Here is a 17,800-nt window from a genome sequence, read left to right as displayed (position 1 = left end):
ACAGTGGGGTCCTCTCAATACATCTGCGATGAGGTGGCTGGCAAGATGCCATCTTAAACAAACCACAATGGCTGTGTTTGTCCTGACCTGGCATATTCCAAACCCCCCCATGAAAAACACTGCCGTTAAGCCCTGAAGGCCTACAGCCACTTCCTTTCAGACCACACAAAACGTGGATCTGCGGGCCAGCCCTGACGCTCGTGGACCTGAATAGACTCAGTGAGCCGGCACTGATGGCGGGGAGGACGAAGTGCCCGCCCGCAGGGAGGGGTTGCACACTATGCCCGGGGGTGCTGTCCCATCAGCACATAATGACGAAAAATATACCAAACCAAACCTAGATGTATCATACGTTGATGAGAACAAAAACTATTGCAAGTCTCTCCAGGAAAAACTGTAAAGAATGCCTAATTCATTCCCCTTTTCTTTTCACCGGACTTCAATAAGAGACTAAAATCATAGTGGATGAATGAGATTCAGAACACAGCTAGTTTCTCTTTGTTACAGCAGCCATTTTCCATGCAGAAGGCAGTAATAAGGTGTTTATGGAAAGAAGGGGCTATCGTAAGCCTATGCATATTACAACATCACATGCACTACCAACGCCAGAGAAATAACAAAAACCCACGAGATAGCATCTCTTCTCCTAACCAGCGTCTCATACTGCCGTCTCAGGCTTTCTCTCCAAGATATACCCAATTACAGAATGAATGGCATACATCCTGTAGTTAATTTATCACCTTCCTTCCTCGCCCCTTAAAACATACTAGATTTTATTATGCTGAAATACATTCAGAGGTGTATGTGTGATATTCCTGCTCGACATCAGTGAATTTCAAACATAAAGGTTTTGTTGCATGGCGCTCGGTGTATAGGAAACAAAATGGCGGAGCTCCTGTTAGCTTTGCAGTTGTTTGATTGTCAACAAAGAAGTTTGCTAGCAGCTAAATTGCTATGCCCGGCTAACACTTTATGCTAGCTTAGCATGCTAGCATACAGTTTGTGCTAAAAAGTTGTATGTATTTTAATATCCCCCAAGTATATTATTTCTGTATTATTTCCATACCAAGTACTATTTTTAAGAGTAGCCTATGTTTACTTTTTCACATACAATGAATGGCAGTGGTTTCCAATGTTGGTTTGGAGTTTTCAAAATATCATTTTGGTGTATTTTGCAGGGCAGGAAAAACTCACGAAGAGGGAGAGTAAATAATGATAGACATTTAATTTATGTCTGAACTATCTTTATAATCGTGTACATCTCGCTCGATCGTTGCCACCGTGTGACGTTATACACCCGAATCCCTGGAAAATCCGTTTTAGATTTCTAGATCCGAACAAGTTTCCAATTTGGAAGTCCAACTGCGATACTGTGCCATACATTTGCATAATAATATTACATATATTAACAGCAGGTGTGAGGAGAATTTAATGAGGTGGATTGTTTGTTTTTGACAGCTTTCCAATAAGGCATTGAGTGCAAATACTCATAAACATTCTGATACAGGGAGTAAAATACAAGTGTGCCAGAGTGTTATACTCGAGAGATGACTCCAGACATCAAGCCCAAAGACTTTTTAATGCCTTGTGATCACAGAACTGCGGCTCTCCCCTGACATTTTTTTCAAAGACGAGATCGAAGCGACTGCAGGAGATTTTGACTTCCAATTTCCCTCATCCGCCGCAAAAAAGGAAACTCCGTGGGCCAATATTTGTATGTAAAAGAATGAAATAAAAAGCTTCATGAATTTCTTTTGTACGCCTGTCCAGTTGTAACAGTCCAGGTGTTCTCATGAGGGGAAATATGGCAAATTACTATAAAAATGTGAACAACAGAGGTGCTAAATCAAATTTCAGCAGATTCGGTGGTCTTTAACGAGATGGCAGCGATTGTTCAGTGTCATAAAGCTGAAGCGCATTAGGCATGCAACATTAGGCGACTCCTCGCCAGTGTCCGCTCTGACCGTCTGACTTCAGGTTGGTCTGGATTCACCTTGGGCTACAATCTCAGGCCCGCAGCATGCAGAAAACAATCTCCACGATAATACAGCCAGCCTGATTTCTTCTCCCCCACCTCCTACTGACTCAAATGTGTTTCCTCATGCAGACATGATAACCACTTTCCAATTTCAACTTCATCTTCAACCACCAATTTCAGCCAGCGTGGCTGTGACTGCAATATGAATCCCTGCATATATACAGGACATCACAAACTCATACAGGGCTGACCGCAAATGAGAGCGAGTGAGAGACTGGGGTGGGTGGTGGGGTGGAGGGAGGGGGGGCAGATAGAGGCCAAGATATTGCTCGCTCCCAGATGCCTGTTATTTATTTCCATTTATTATTCAATAAGCTTTAATTGACCCTTGACCCTGAACAGGAGTATGAATCTGTCTATCTCCTGGGCACAAGTCCTTGTTCCTGAATCCTTGAGGCAAAGTCAAGGAGGGCTAAATACGACGGGACCCAGAGCATGTCACACGGGTTTCAAGAATACACTACAGGCAGAATTAGGCCTGATTGTGATTGAATGGAGCTTAATGACTCTTGACATTTCGGTGGAGTTCTTCAATCACACGCTCCTGTTGTTCAGATTTGCGGCAGTGCATTCACACTCGTGCACTTCAAAAAGGCATATATTAGGGAGTCGTGCACACACTCATATACAAACAGACTTCTATATAATCAATGTATATGTGGTGGTGATGGTGTTACAATGTAACCTGCCATCAAACAGTCTATTCTAGTTTTGTTTTTTAGCACAATACATTGTACTACTTAACATTGCAGTAGGTAACTTTAAAAATCAAAGCAACAAATATTGCAATTTGTAAAATGTATAAATTAATAATATTTCAAATACATGTATTAAAGAGTGAAAACTTGCCCCGCTCTTTCATGCATGTCCGCAAATGTACAAATGAACCGTATATATGTCACTGATATTAAAGGGATAGTTCACCCAAAAATGAAAATATACTGTCATAATTTTCTACCTCTCAAGTTGTTCCAAGCCTGTATGATTTTTCTTTCCCCTGCTGAACACAAAAGAAGATATTTTGAAGAACTTCGGCAATCAAACTATATATACAGTATACACATACAGTATATCATCCGAAAGTTGAATTAATAAGCTTTCCATTTTTGTTAGGACAATATTTGGCCGAGATACAATTTGAAAATCTGGAATCTGAGGGTGCAAAAAAAATCGAAACATTGAGAAAATCGCATTTACAGTTGTCCATTTATGTTCGCGATTGTGCTGCATTCACTCACAAAAATAAATGTTTTATATATTTACGGTAGGAAATTTACAAAATATCTTCATGGAACATGATCTTTACTTAATATCCTAATTATTTTTGGCATAAAAGAAAAATAGATAATTTTGACCCATACAATATACTGTTGGCTACTGCCACAAATATACCCGTACTTGTGACTGGTTTTGTGATCCAGGGTCATATATGTGTGTGTACATATACACTGTACATATATTCCAAACTATGGAAGTCAATGGGGCCCATCAACTGTTTGGTTACTCGTATTCTTTAATATCTTCTTTTGTGTTCACCAGAAGAAAAAAATCATTCAGGTTTGAGGGTGAGAAAATGATGACATAATTTTCATTTTTGTGTGAACTACCCCTTTAATTCTTCCAGGCTGGATCGGTCCTGCTAAGATCTGTTAACACCGGACTCAGAGAACAAAACATTTCAGCAGTGAAAAATGTCTCTGCTTTTGTCTGGAGCTATTGCAGGAGCTATTACAGCAGTTTCATTCAAAAGCTTTTAAATCTCACAATGCACTGTATTACAGTTTTATATGCAGTGTGTTGCTCTGAGCCTGTTATTTTCCACACTGGATGTATTGAAAGCATTGAAATACTGCCTCATTAAATTGTAGACAGGCACACAGGGAAGAGAATGTCCTGTGCGAAACAGCCAGACTGAATTTAACAGAGGAGCCGCGGTGTTGACAGATGTGTCCACTGACAGCAGTTCGCACTGCACTTCTCTACCTACTAACTCTTTCTCCATCACTGGATTGTGATTCTACACTAGTGTTAAGGCAGATAAATGATTTCTGTGGTTCGGTTTTGAATGCTAATGCTTTACTAAAGCTTCAAAGGGACCATTTTCTACACTTTTGTAGCGCTTTTATTCTTTCCTCGAATCTGTGCAGTTACCACAATGGATGCTGAGGGGACACTTTTCTCTAATATTCAGATTAGTAGCCAACTAAAATGAGTTTTTCAATGGTCAATTACATCCAAGACTTATTTTGTGGATACTTTCCTTGCAATATGTGTACTTTCAAATCAGAATTGAACATTTTCATAATTTTGTTATTGTACATTTAACCTTCCTCAGCACCCCCAATTTTGGCATACATGCATACATGACATACCCAGAATAAAAAGGTTGCAGCTTCTGAAGTCATTCTGAATAGACACATAACCAACATATATTTAGAAAGCCAACCCTTGAGAGTTTACAGTTCAAGACTCAAAATTAACCAGACTGTTATTAATATTGAGATATATAAGCTCAAACATAAAACAAAAACAACAAATTTTAAGAATATATTTATTAAATGTATAAAAATATTATGTGAATTTAAGATAGCAACTTATTACCACAACTAAAGTGTAGCCACAACTGTGGTCATGCTTCATTTCAAATCTGAGAATGATATATCTAAAATTATGCATTTTGTGAAGCCTATTGTGAGACCATATCAGGGGAGACTTTGGAGAAGGCTAAAAGATTCTCATCAAATATGTATTGCCTGTAATAAACACTCATTTACAGTCTCTGACTAATGTCTGGCGAGGAGAACTGGCCCCATTCATGTTCTTTTCATTTAAATCGACCAACCTTTCACACCTCTGCCGGTATGAGACTTAATCTTCATTATTCTTTTGTCCTTATTCTTTTGTTTGAATCAAGCCAGATTATAGCCGTTCTTCTGGCATAATGCTTGGCCATTGACACCTAATGTGCACGAATAATCCACCCATTAACTTTACTCTTGTTAGGAAACAAACAACACCAAAAATATATTATTACTTTAAATGCGAATTATTTAAAAAATATATACATATAAGGAATAGAAAGCTCGTGTAGCAGGTGCAACACAACAAGTAGCTAACGTTAGCCTCCAGCTACATGACACAATTTAATTTATTAATATTACACTTTTATTTAAAGCTCACTTTAAAACACCATCGAGTATTTGTATCATATTCCGGTCGCGGTTTAAAATGGTTTCAAGTCAAAAAAAGATTTTGAAATATGTCATTTTTAGCATTTTATATGAAGCTATGAGCTATGCTTAGCCTCACCTTTATTTTTTATTCATATAAAAATACCCCGAAACGCACGAAAACAACACACAAAACACATATACTTCAATCGTGCATTTAATAGCTTCTTGTTTCGGTGAAGAAATGTCACTTTCGTTTTGTTTATCATGGATATCCAGAATGAGGAAGTATAGACAGGACGCGTCATGCAGAAGAGGTCAGGTTGAACACGTGGAGATGATTGACAGCTGAACAGCAAATCATAGCGCTCCGAGGTCAAATCTCACGCGATCCAGGAAGAGGAGACACATATCTAGCTCCGTTCGCAGTTTGGCACTTTAGATCGCTTAAATCACTGGAAACTGAATAGAAATTTGTATTCTGTATGAATAAATAGATTACTAGATTGTGATAATTATTCATTATTTCTCCAAATATGCGCACCATTCTAATAATTGCCCTGGCGGATTCTTTAGATTTTATGTATTTGAACACAAATAAACCGGAGCAAACGAGAATGAATGTTTTATGAGTAATGATTTCTATTCAAAATAACGAACGTTACAGATTAATTATTTTGCACTAGCTGGCATAAATTAAGAAATAATGTCACTGCAAACCAGTTTAATCATAAACAGTGGTCAAATATCGAAACTGGAGTTTTAAACCTTCCTAAAAAAGCTAATATTGTCCAGATTAAGTAAGAGTGTGATGTTTTAACTAGTAATGAAATTAACAAAACACGAATGCAGGATCACCGGTGGCCCCATGCATAGAAAGGGGTTAAAAAGACGAAAATGTTGTCATCATGTTACTCTGCCGTATGATTTTCTTCATTCTGCGTCACACGTGCAATGAAGTTAGTGGGATCCAACAGGGTTGTTACTGGTAAACTAAAGCTAAACTATTACAAATGGTTTTCGGTAACTGAAATAAAGCAGAAATGAAATAAAAAAATGGATATTAAAACTTAAACTTAAAAAAAAGACAAATGTTGTCTTGGCAACTAACTGAAATAATTATGACATGACATGAGAGTGAATAAATGATAACAGAATTTTCAGTTTTGGGTGAACTATCCCTTTAAGACTTCTGTATCTAAATGACCTCTGATATGATTGGCTAATCCTCACGTACCAGAGCAATTCACACTGTCGTTTTTTCAGTAACGGAATTAGCTAAATACTGAATCAGTCAGATTAGTTTATAAAGAGAAATTATCAGTGTTGACAATCAGATTCAGTAGGGTTATGGAGAACTGATGTTGTTATAAAAAATAAATAAACGATCAAAGCAAAAAGCAAAACAATTGCTAACACAAAAAAAGCACCAAACTCACATGTGGAATAGCTTGACAAATAACATCATGGTTTAGAAAGCTGCAGCCAATCAAATAAACATCTACAATTAATCAGTTAAAACTGCTGCCTACTGAGAGCCAGATAAACACATTTGCATCTGATTCCTCCAAGAACATCCAGTCCAACTTAATCTTCCTTAAAGAGAACAAAAACATCTTAATGTTGATCACCAGGGGCTCTTGGAAAAGCTAGGCGAGGGCTAACTATGCGTGCCTGTGTAAATGTATGTCTGTGAGCGATCCGCGCATACAGTTTCATGCATTACGCTGAGAGTTTTTAACGACGCTTGCAATATAGTCACAAAACAGACTCTGACTACACATTTATGAACACATTTTTAAAGCCAGAGTGAGCTCATGGGGATGAAAAAAAAAAATTGATTCGATTCATTAGAGCCATGTCATGGCTTCTGTCTCTGATCTGCAGCCACTCACTCTTGTTCACTAACTAAAATAAATGAATGCCCTGCCATCTTGTAAGCATATGAATAAACTGTCACACAGAGAGCTATATAAGATAATGGTTATGAGCGTAAATGTCAGAGAGAGAGAAAACAAACCCCATGATGTATTGCATTGCTTAGAGGCAAAAGATGCTCAAAACATTCAAAGAGGGCTGACTGATACACCTGTGGTTCAGCGAAGTGTAAATCATCTCTTACTGTTTGCGTCTCATTTGAACAGTGTTGGAGAAGTTACTCTAAAAATGATCAACTACTGTAGAGCGTAACGGGATTATGTTACTAAATGGCACCGCGCTTTGACATTTAATTTATGTAGAGTTTTTACGGAGCTTCAAAAAAAGTCACGTTGTGTGTGATCATTTATCTCCATGACAATGCTGATTGGCTGATGGAACTTGGGGATCTTGTGACTCATTAACAAAAAAAATAATATATAAAATCTATTTCAATTTATTGAAAATAATGGAATGTACATAGACTACTGCCGCAACAAATACAAATGCGAATAGGACGGAGCTGCTGCTAAGAAAGTAAGGGGAATCCCTTAATTAGTAGACGTAGACAGGTGGTGCTGGGGAAGGTGGAGGGCTAGGAAAATTCCAATGGCGCGCTGCACTGAGTTGAGCCAGTCCGGGGCGGAAATAAATAGGTAATGTAGATCGAACAAACAGGATGATCAGCCAAAGTTGTTGGGTTTAGGAGAATCATGAAGTTTAAATCACAATCACTAACGGACCCTTTCTCAATACCAAATACGGCATGTTATTTATATAAAATATAGTTTATTGAAAAATAATGTTTAAATAAACAAAAGTAGCCATTATAAAAGTATTAAAACATATATATATATATATATATATATATATATATATATATATATATATATATATATATATATATATATATATATTCATTTCATTTAAATATAACTTTATCAAATTGAACTTTTCCCTTGGCCAAATCTATGTGCTAATAGATGAATACGGCCAAAGAGCTGCCCGCTTGATATACCCAAAATGAATACTCATGTTTAAACTATGTACATCAGAGCCAGCGGCAAATTCCCGAAGGACTGGCCGATATGAATCTGTTCTCGGCGGGTACAAGAGCGCTGAACGGCTGCTGACGGCCCCGAGCTCTACCTCCGGAAAAGTCGAAACAATTGTTAAATATGCACTATGTTTATATATAAGTCGCATATTTGAGGTCTGAATAACTAAAAAAATCACTGGATTGTGATTCTACACTAGTGTTAAGGCAGATAAATGATTACTGTGGTTCGGTTTTGAATGCTAATACTTTTCTAAAGCTTCAAAGGGACCATTTTCTACACTTTTGTAGCGCTTTTATTCTTTCCTCGAATCTGTGCAGTTACCACAATGGATGCTGAGGGGACACTTTTCTCTAATATTCAGATTAGTAGCCGACTAAAATGAGTTTTTCAATGGTCAATTACATCCAAGACTTATTTTGTGGCTTCTTTCCTTGCCATATGTCTACTTTCAAATCAGAATTGAACATTTTCATAATTTTGCTATAGTACGTTTAAAAAGACGAAAACTTTGTCATCATGTTACTCTGCCGTATGATTTTCTTCCTTCTGCGTCACACGTGCAATGAAGTTAGTGGGATCCAACAGGGTTGTTACTGGTAACTAAAGCTAAACTATTACAAATGGTTTTCGGTAACTGAAATAAACCTCCTAGCGGTCTAACCCTAACCCAGACCTGAACCCAACCATAACCGAACAAAACTCTGTGCGTGTCATATTGACGCTAAAGGGTGCCATGTGCGTTGGATGTAGACAATTTGTCAAAAGTGTCAGTATATGACGCCCTAGGATGAGAATGCGTTGAAATTGCTCGTATAGGAACTGTTGTGAGATGCACACAGAGTGACTTTCTATTGCATGTGAAAAGATGGATGCTAAAGTTTGAGCTGACTCACAAATGTACTCTTATACAACAACTGTTCCTCTTCTCAACATGGACTGCGTGTTCCGGGGGCGGGGCTTATGTACATTTTGGGCTTGCTGATGTCACTAACCCGGGAGGAATGTCCTGTAGTCCCTATCAGCCGTTTGTTGTAGTCCTTTTCTTTAAAAGCAAATATCTTCCTTTGCTTTGAACTTTGAGCGTTGTAACTTTGCCGATGTTGTTTATGCTCAAACAGCAACATTGCACACTAACTAAAGTTAGAAAAGTGAATTCATATTTTACCACCTCTTTAAAGTCCCCCTGTGGTGAAAAGCTTGACTAAAACTTGACTAAACATTCAAGTTTTTAATGTTATTTATGTCTATGTTGTGTTTTTATATTCTTTAAGATAAACCATGTGCAAATTCATAAGTCAACAGCATTGCTGAGTATTTTCTCCTTAAAAGTGCCGTGAACCAAAGACAGTCTCAAATACGTGGTTTAAAACGCTGGTGTTTCTGAAGTCACAAACTATCTTGTAACCAATCACGTCAGTGTGATCGAGCTGGTGTGAATTATGTGCATATTCATAGAACCGCGTATATTAAATGAGGCAATGGTGTAGAGTGGCATTCAAGCTATTTTGAGGCATGAAGACATTTTTTTCAAGGAAAAAAAACATTTAAATATGTAATTTTGGTGATCAAAGATGAGTTTTAAGGGATAAAATTATTGACTACAGGGGGACTTTAAAACTACATTCCATGGCACAACAACAATAGTATTTGTAAAATGATGGTGGTTTGCTCATCCGCCATGACACTCTCTGTGATAAATGTTGCAAGCGGAGTGATACATACGTTGAAACGGTTCCAGTGCTGATACTGGGGGAATATCACACGGCTGGAAAAGGCTCTCAGCTTTGAGAACCAGAAAGAACTGTTGTATAAAATATATATTAGAATACAGGTCTATTTTCCTTTTAAATAGTCCCATTTGAGCACTGTTTTTCAGCTGCGCTGCCGCACCACTGAATAGTACAGCACTAAGGTAAAAGAAATGATGTATTAGTTGAGTTACCTTGAATGTGAATTGAATGTGATGCGAGAGAAAGTCTGAGCGCAGTGAAAGAAAGCAAAAACAATAAACTGATAACACATCTTTCAACTGCGATGTCTTTGCTGGCTGCATAACATAAAACACAAAACGTACTGCGTGTTTGCCGCTCACAAACAAACGACTCTTCGGAGGCAGTTCTTGTAATTAACTAGACATTAAAGATTCACCAATCAAACGAAGAAAGGTATCGGACTATGTACTTAAGGCTTGTGAGACTTACAAGACTGTGTAATTACTTACACGGTGTCATATAAATATGTGTAGGTAAATATTAGGGCTGTAACGATTAATCGCGATTAATCGAAATCCAAAATAAAAGTTTGTGTTTACGTAATATATGTGTGTGTATTGTGTATAATTATTTTGTACATATAAATACACACACATGCATGTATATATTTAATAAAAATGTGTTATTTATATATAAAATAGTTCTATTTATATATCATATAAATAATATAAAAATATATATGCAGTATATAAATGCAAATATTTCTCAAATATATACATGCATGTGTGTGTATTTATATAGACAAAATAATTATACTCAATACACACACATATATTATGTAAACACAAACTTTTATTTTGGATTTCGATTAATCGTTACAGCCCTAGTAAATATAAATAACTGTTTTGATTTTTTTTTAAAAATTAGAATTATTACTAAGGAATTTGAAAATGTAATCACAATTGAAATCTCAACATGAATTGTTACATTTTCTTATAATATCCATACATGAAGTTTAAATTTTAAATCTATCCCAGTTGATTATGTTTCAGATTGTTGTGAGATTCAAATTGTTGAACACAGCTGATAGGCTAGTGTCTGAAAAACAAAAAAGACTGTTACACGGTAAAAAGAAAAAGAGAAAAAAACACTGTTTGATACCCTGAAACCATCTCTAATACCTTCAGTCCTCCAGTTGGTGATAATGTATGTTGTACTTGTGTGTATGTGTGTGTGTGTGTGTGTGTGTGTGTGTGTGTGTGTGTGTGTGTGTGTGTGTGTGTGTGTGACACTGTGTGTGTGTGTGTGTGTGTGTGTGTGTGTGTGTGTGTGTGTGTGTGTGTGTGTGTGTGTGTGTGTGTGTGTGTGTGTGTGTGTGTGTGTGTGTGTGTGTGTGTGTGTGTGTGTTTATGTCCTCGTGATCCCTGAAGCTTTTGTCATATAAGCTCAGCCAGTGTGGCAGTCACCCAATCTCTTGCTCCAAGGAGCTTCATGCCTATTTTTATAAATGTTTTCATATTCATTAGTCTTGAGTGTCATTTCATTACAGCAGATCTTAAATACGGCCTAACCGTCAGATCCTGTGTTCATCTCACAAGAATAACTTTTATTACACACACAAACACACAAACTCAACAGAAACCTTTTATTCCCTTTCCTGTCACATGTTTCGATTTCTCAAAATGGGAAAGAAAACACTCCAAGGGCAAAAGCCTTTTTTTTTTCATGAGATATCATTCATATAAGTGAGAATTAATTAGATGTTACTTTATCTCCTTGACCCAGTGCATTATTCTACCTCATAACATCTCTATAGCAAAGTCTTAATTGCAGGGAAGGGTGCAGAGTGTGAGTGTTGGCTGTTAATGAGAGCAATTAGCAACGAGGCTTGTGAGGCCTCTGACAAACACAGTCTGAGATTAGTGCTGCTGAATCACATGAATGCATGAAAAACGATTGCAGACATGGCAACCAGTTGCAATCAGACTGCCTCCCAAGTAGCATACTTTGAAAAGTATGCAGTGTGCCGCTAAATTAGGTACTTTCAAGAGTGTAATACACCAGTGCACTAGTATGCAGCATATGAGCTCATTGCAAAGAAGCAATGCATACACTAGCATTCAAAAGTTTGGGGTCTGTAAGATTTGTTATGTTCTTTTTTGAAAGAAATTAAAGGGGTGCTTTACTGCTTTTTTTCTTTGCATGATAGTGTTTATGGGGTGCAATATAACATGTCTTTGGGTTGTTGTTTTTTTTACGCCTTATTTTTCATAAATTTCACCTTTATTGTAAGCCGCTTTCTCCTCTGTCATTTGAACGACCGGTTGACTGTTACTTGAAAATGCCACTGCTGCTTGTTAGCTTTTGAGATACGGTTTTCTCCTGATTAAACATTTAATATAACTAAATAAATGACTGAGTAATACCGCAGCTGAAGTTTGCTGTTGCGATTACATATCATTTTTTGAACTTTATACATGTGTGTCTTATACACGACAAAATAGCATCGAACTAACTGGCTAGTGGCTATAAACTAACTAGCGTTGGCATTGGTTTACGTTCTTGATCAAATCGAAAAATTACGTCATAAAGTATACATGGAAAATACATTTACAAAATTAATACATAATTACAAATTCAGGTTCAAAATTTTGTACGCGTTTGTCGTAGACACACAAAATAGCATAACTAAGTGGCTAGTAACGCCAGCGCTGGCATTTGTTTACGTCCTTGATAAAAACTAAAACATTACGTCGTAAAACATTACATTACTGAAATTATACATGAAAATACATTTAAAATTATTAAGTCTTACTTACAGGTTGTGGCCCAACAACGGCTGCCTGTGGTTTTAAAGTTGGAACTGCTTCATGTTTTAGTAACAGTTTCTTGTTTAATCCGGCATTGAATTCGTGGAGATTCTGGAAGCTGTCTTCGGTAAAATGCGCAGCACAGAGAGCTACGATTGTAATTTTCAGGAACATAATCAAACATACATTTTAGCCATTGTTGACGAACTACAGCGTCCGTAGGAAGACGAACACAGAAGACCTGACAGCTGCGTGAAAATAACACACTTTCGACGGCATGGCTACAACTCTCCACTATAACTCTTCCTCTTCGACAAAGCCGCAGAAATATGGCCACGCCCATTTTTTAGCATATCCCGAAAGGGAGGGTTGATATAAATGTATGGGTTAGTTACGTATAAAACCAGGGAAGTATCTCGTTGTAGTCCCATTCGAGTCGTTTTTGTAGGCATTAAACTTCCTGATTTTTAAAAGACGATATCTATGCTTACGTTGAACTTTCAGCGCAGCAACTTTGCAGATACTGTTCATGCACCAACAGCAACATTACACACTATTTAAAATGAAAAAAGTGAAATGGCAATCAACCACCCCTTTAAAACTTTTATTCAGCAGGGAGAGATTAATTGGATCAAACGTGACAGTAAAGACTTTTACATTCTTACTAAAGATTCCTATTTAAAATAAATGCTATCGAACTTCCCGACGTTTTCAACATTGATAATATGAAATGTGTCTTGAGCATCATATCAGAATGATTTCTGAAGGATCATGTGACACTGAAGACTGGAGTAATGATGCTGAAAATTCAGACATCACAGGAATAAATTATGTTATAATATATATTGCTTTTTACTATATATTTAGCCTTGGTGAGCATTACAAGACAACAATGTACTAAAGACAGAAAAGTTTTTCCTTATTTGCCTTAGACGACAACAATGTCAAAACGATCTCCGTTCACATGGATCCGCGAAATTACTGAAAACGCTGTATTCTTCATGCCAGGCCAGTAGGTGGGTAGTCCCTACTGGTAGGTAGTCACTTTTTAAAGAAACACTATGCGCCTGTAGACTGAACATGTAATAGTACTCGTGCGCATAACATCACTGTTTTCACAAATTCGTGTTTTTGTAGTTTACAAAAACGTTTTAGCCCCTAAAACATCACTGTCGTGTAATTGAATGACCAAAAGACATCAAAAGTTTTCCGTTTTTATTTGAAAATGGTGTCGTGTAAGAGACTAAGACACTTCTTTCAGAAACATCAAAAACATCTTCCTGATCCCAAACTTTTGAACAGTAGTGTAATATGAACAGTTGTAAACAGTAATGTCTTAAGAATGTCAAAAGTATCAAGACTTTGGTAGGAAATCAATATTAAAGTTTTAAAAAAAAAGAATTAGTATCAGTAAAATCAAATTATTCAAAAGTCATGTACATTTTTGAATGTATAACTTGTAGGTAGGCCTAGATTTATATTTATGTTAATATACGTTCCAAATAATTAATTTATTGTTCTTGTATAATAATTAATAGTCTATAGCATAACAATTTAAATGACAGATGTTCAGCAATGTTCAGTTGTAGTTTTCAATGTGGTTATCGAAATGTTGGTAGCATCTGGATAGCACCAACCTCTTTCACATAACCCAAATTCACATGTAGGCTATACAGTCTCCATCAGGAGACTATTGCAAATTTGTAGGCAATATTACCTCAGAAAGCACACGTGAACGTCCACGTCAAAAATCCTCTAAACTTCATCATCCAGGTAGCTTTGACATTTCTATCATAATCCTGACATGCTAAACAGTATGCAAATTAGGATTCCGCCTCAGATTTGATCCCGAGATGACGTTCACATCAAGATGTTAGCCAAAGGCTTTATGAACTCTGCATCACACTCTTCATCAAAGTCAAGCAATTCAGGTTATTCCCAAAGTTGCTCCTGCAATCACAATTGCTTTGATTCATGCGGCGTCAGAAATTACCGCAATGCCAAACACCTCCGGTCACCTTCCACACGTATGACAACCAAATACAATTCAATTTGTTTAGTGAGCCACAAATAAAAAAGATCCAGCGAGGAGTTAAACTGCGTCTCATCTCCTCCGTTACCAGTGAAAAGTTTTAATGAAGTGTTTATGATGCACTCTCTTGACTTCATCGCCGTCTTTTGTTCCAGCTCTGCGCGACATTCTCCATGGGCCGCGCGCTGAGGACTTCTTTAATAAAGCACGCGTTCAGAGGGGGGAGGGCATGCTGACATGCTACACTCGCTGTTGTGCCATGATTAAAGCTTTTTTTTTTTTTTTTTACACACAGCCTTGCATGTTTGCTTGCGGAGACTGGCAGCCTGTGTGTGAGAGTGTGTGTGCGTGCGACTGAGCGTGCGTGTGTGTGTGATCTGACTGTTGCTCGGGCCCTGACAGCTTTGAGAGCGATGACAGGCTCGGGTGTGTGAAAGCCACTGGATAAGAGGTTTAATGAGGCTGTAGGATCAATAGACAGGTTAGGGGGGAGCTGTCAGATCACCTTCCTGTCTGCCTCATGCTGATATCCTCTTTGGCTAATGAAATGCTAACATAAAAACACAATTCATCAGGAGGGCATCAATCCAACGCTTCTGACTTTGTACATATGGTCACATACAAGCATGGTACTGGTTTGGGCTTTTGGGAGGAGAGCGACAATGTCATGAGAATATAATACTTTTAACCAAGAATCCTATAAATTAACAAGGATTGCGGCATTTGACATAAACAACAAGATGTAGACAGACGGATAGATAGACAGACGGATAGATAGATAGATAGATAGATAGATAGACAGACAGATAGATAGATAGATAGATAGATAGATAGATAGATAGATAGATAGATAGATAGATAGATAGATAGATAGATAGATAGATAGATAGATAGATAGATAGATAGATAGATAGATAGATAGAAAGATGGATGGATGGATGGACGGACGGACGGACGGACGGACGGACGGACGGACGGACAGACAGACAGACAGACAGATAGATAGATAGATAGATAGATAGATAGATAGATAGACAGACTGTTCAACTAAGTTGTAAATAAATGTATACTATACATTTTCATTTAATTTCAATTAACATGAAATTCAGTGTCTGTTCTTTTAAAATATAGTATTTATGTAATAAGTTCTCTTTTTAAAAGTATGCTAAAGTGTACTTTTTTACAAGGGGTGGCATGAATGCTCCTCTTATATTATGGGCATGTTTGTCATTTCTGAATTAAAATATATTTTTTTATCCCCTTATTGACCTTTGTCTGTGCGACCTTTTTATGACAAGGCAGGGTTAGTTCTGGCTGTAAAATGTCATGTGGTGCGTCTCCCAAAAACAAAATATTATTTATGAATAATTTATGATACTTATGAAAATGCTTTGCATCTTACAAAATATATTTCAAAATATTTTTTTAAATATATTCTCAAATGTATGGAAAATACGTTATTGCTTTTTACTTGATGTTAACACCACGTGACATGTTCGCAGTGCATTTCTAAATTGCAGCAACTAAAAAGAAAACTATTATTTTCTTTTTTTTAATCTTGTACACTATTATTTGTCATTGATTCATATGCTGGTTAAAAATAGTGCGGTTGGCTAATTTAGCTAAACTATTTAAAAAATATATCAAATTCAATATGTTAGCAAGGAATTAATTGAAAACATAACTTATAGGAAAAGGTTGTAGCAAGCTGATAGCATGTTGTGCTAGCATGCTAACAGTTACTGACGTACTTCAGATCATATGCTGTGCGCAATATTTCTATTATTAATCAAATTCCGTTCAGGATTCTGGTCGGCGTCGGGTTGACCCACAATTATACAGAGCTCTTTTAAAACAGACTTCTAGACTATAGTTATTCCTGTAGCATCACGCTAGCAATGCTAAGGTCATATGTCGGATTCACAGGGAATGCATAAACTGATGAAATATATACCTTTAATGCAATTCTGATTGAAGCTTCTGATGATGCAAAAAAATACATGCTTGAACAAACACCGTGCCTGTTGCAGTTGTTGGCAAGGCGGGTTTTCTTTGATGAATCCCTCAAAGGAATGGCAGGAAACAGTCATTATAGCGCGTGTGATTCTATATGTACATTCAAAGAGACATAAGGATGTTTCCTGGAAACAAGTCCTCGTGATGCCGCTGTATCCACAGCCCCCGCAGACCAGTGTGCAGACCCGACGACAGAGTTTCACCCGATCACCAGCCCTGCACTGATTCAGTGTGACGCGAGCAGCCTCTCCCTTCAGCTAGCGACTTCTTTGTTTCATCTGGAGAACTTGCTTCAGTTTCTTCCCTTCTTGACCTTTCATGTGCCCTCGATGTATTTGTCAAAGCGCATCAGAGAGAGTGGGAGTCCTACAGGATCATTCACTAGAAAACAAACTACAGTGTATAGAGAAGAGCGTATGTAGCCGAGAGGTAAGGACAACTTAATTATAAGCCAGATTCAATGCAAAGCCCGATGTCCTTAGATTAGAAGACTGTGCTGAATGGTTCAACTGCGAGAAAGGTAGAAGAATGACAGATTGTGTCCCCGTCACTTTATGAAATAGCTTGCGGCAAGGATGAATCTAAAACTGAGGGACTGTCGAGCAGGCGATTTCTGCACTGGATGCTTTTAATAGGGATGTCAATCAAAAATGTTAGCCTATTAATTGTGTGATCATGTTAATCACAAATAATCACTTTTAATTGTGTAGGCTGAGCCTATATACAATTAACATATTAAACAGTGGGCTTAATAAGATTTAACTTTTTTCTTTTTTTAAACAAGTCTCTTATGCTCACCAAGGCTTTGCTGTTACTTTCCAATTATTTGCCTCTTTGTCCATTGGATACAGTTGTATTGTTACTCACCAATTAATGGGGCCATTCCCACCTTCTGAGTGTGTGAAGAAACAAAACTTTTCTGCAGCTGACTGACATAAAGTAATTGAACCATGGATGGCTCCAACATAAATTTTGCCTAGGGCCCCCAAATGTCTAGAACCGGCCCTGTGTGCGACATTCATGATGGTGAAACTGGCGTTTCGA

The sequence above is a fragment of the Phoxinus phoxinus genome (assembly GCF_949152265.1).
Source record: "Phoxinus phoxinus genome assembly, chromosome: 1".
Lineage (NCBI taxonomy): Eukaryota > Metazoa > Chordata > Actinopteri > Cypriniformes > Leuciscidae > Phoxinus > Phoxinus phoxinus.
The sequence above is the reverse complement of the archived record's forward strand: the minus strand, read 5'-3'. Positions refer to the sequence as shown.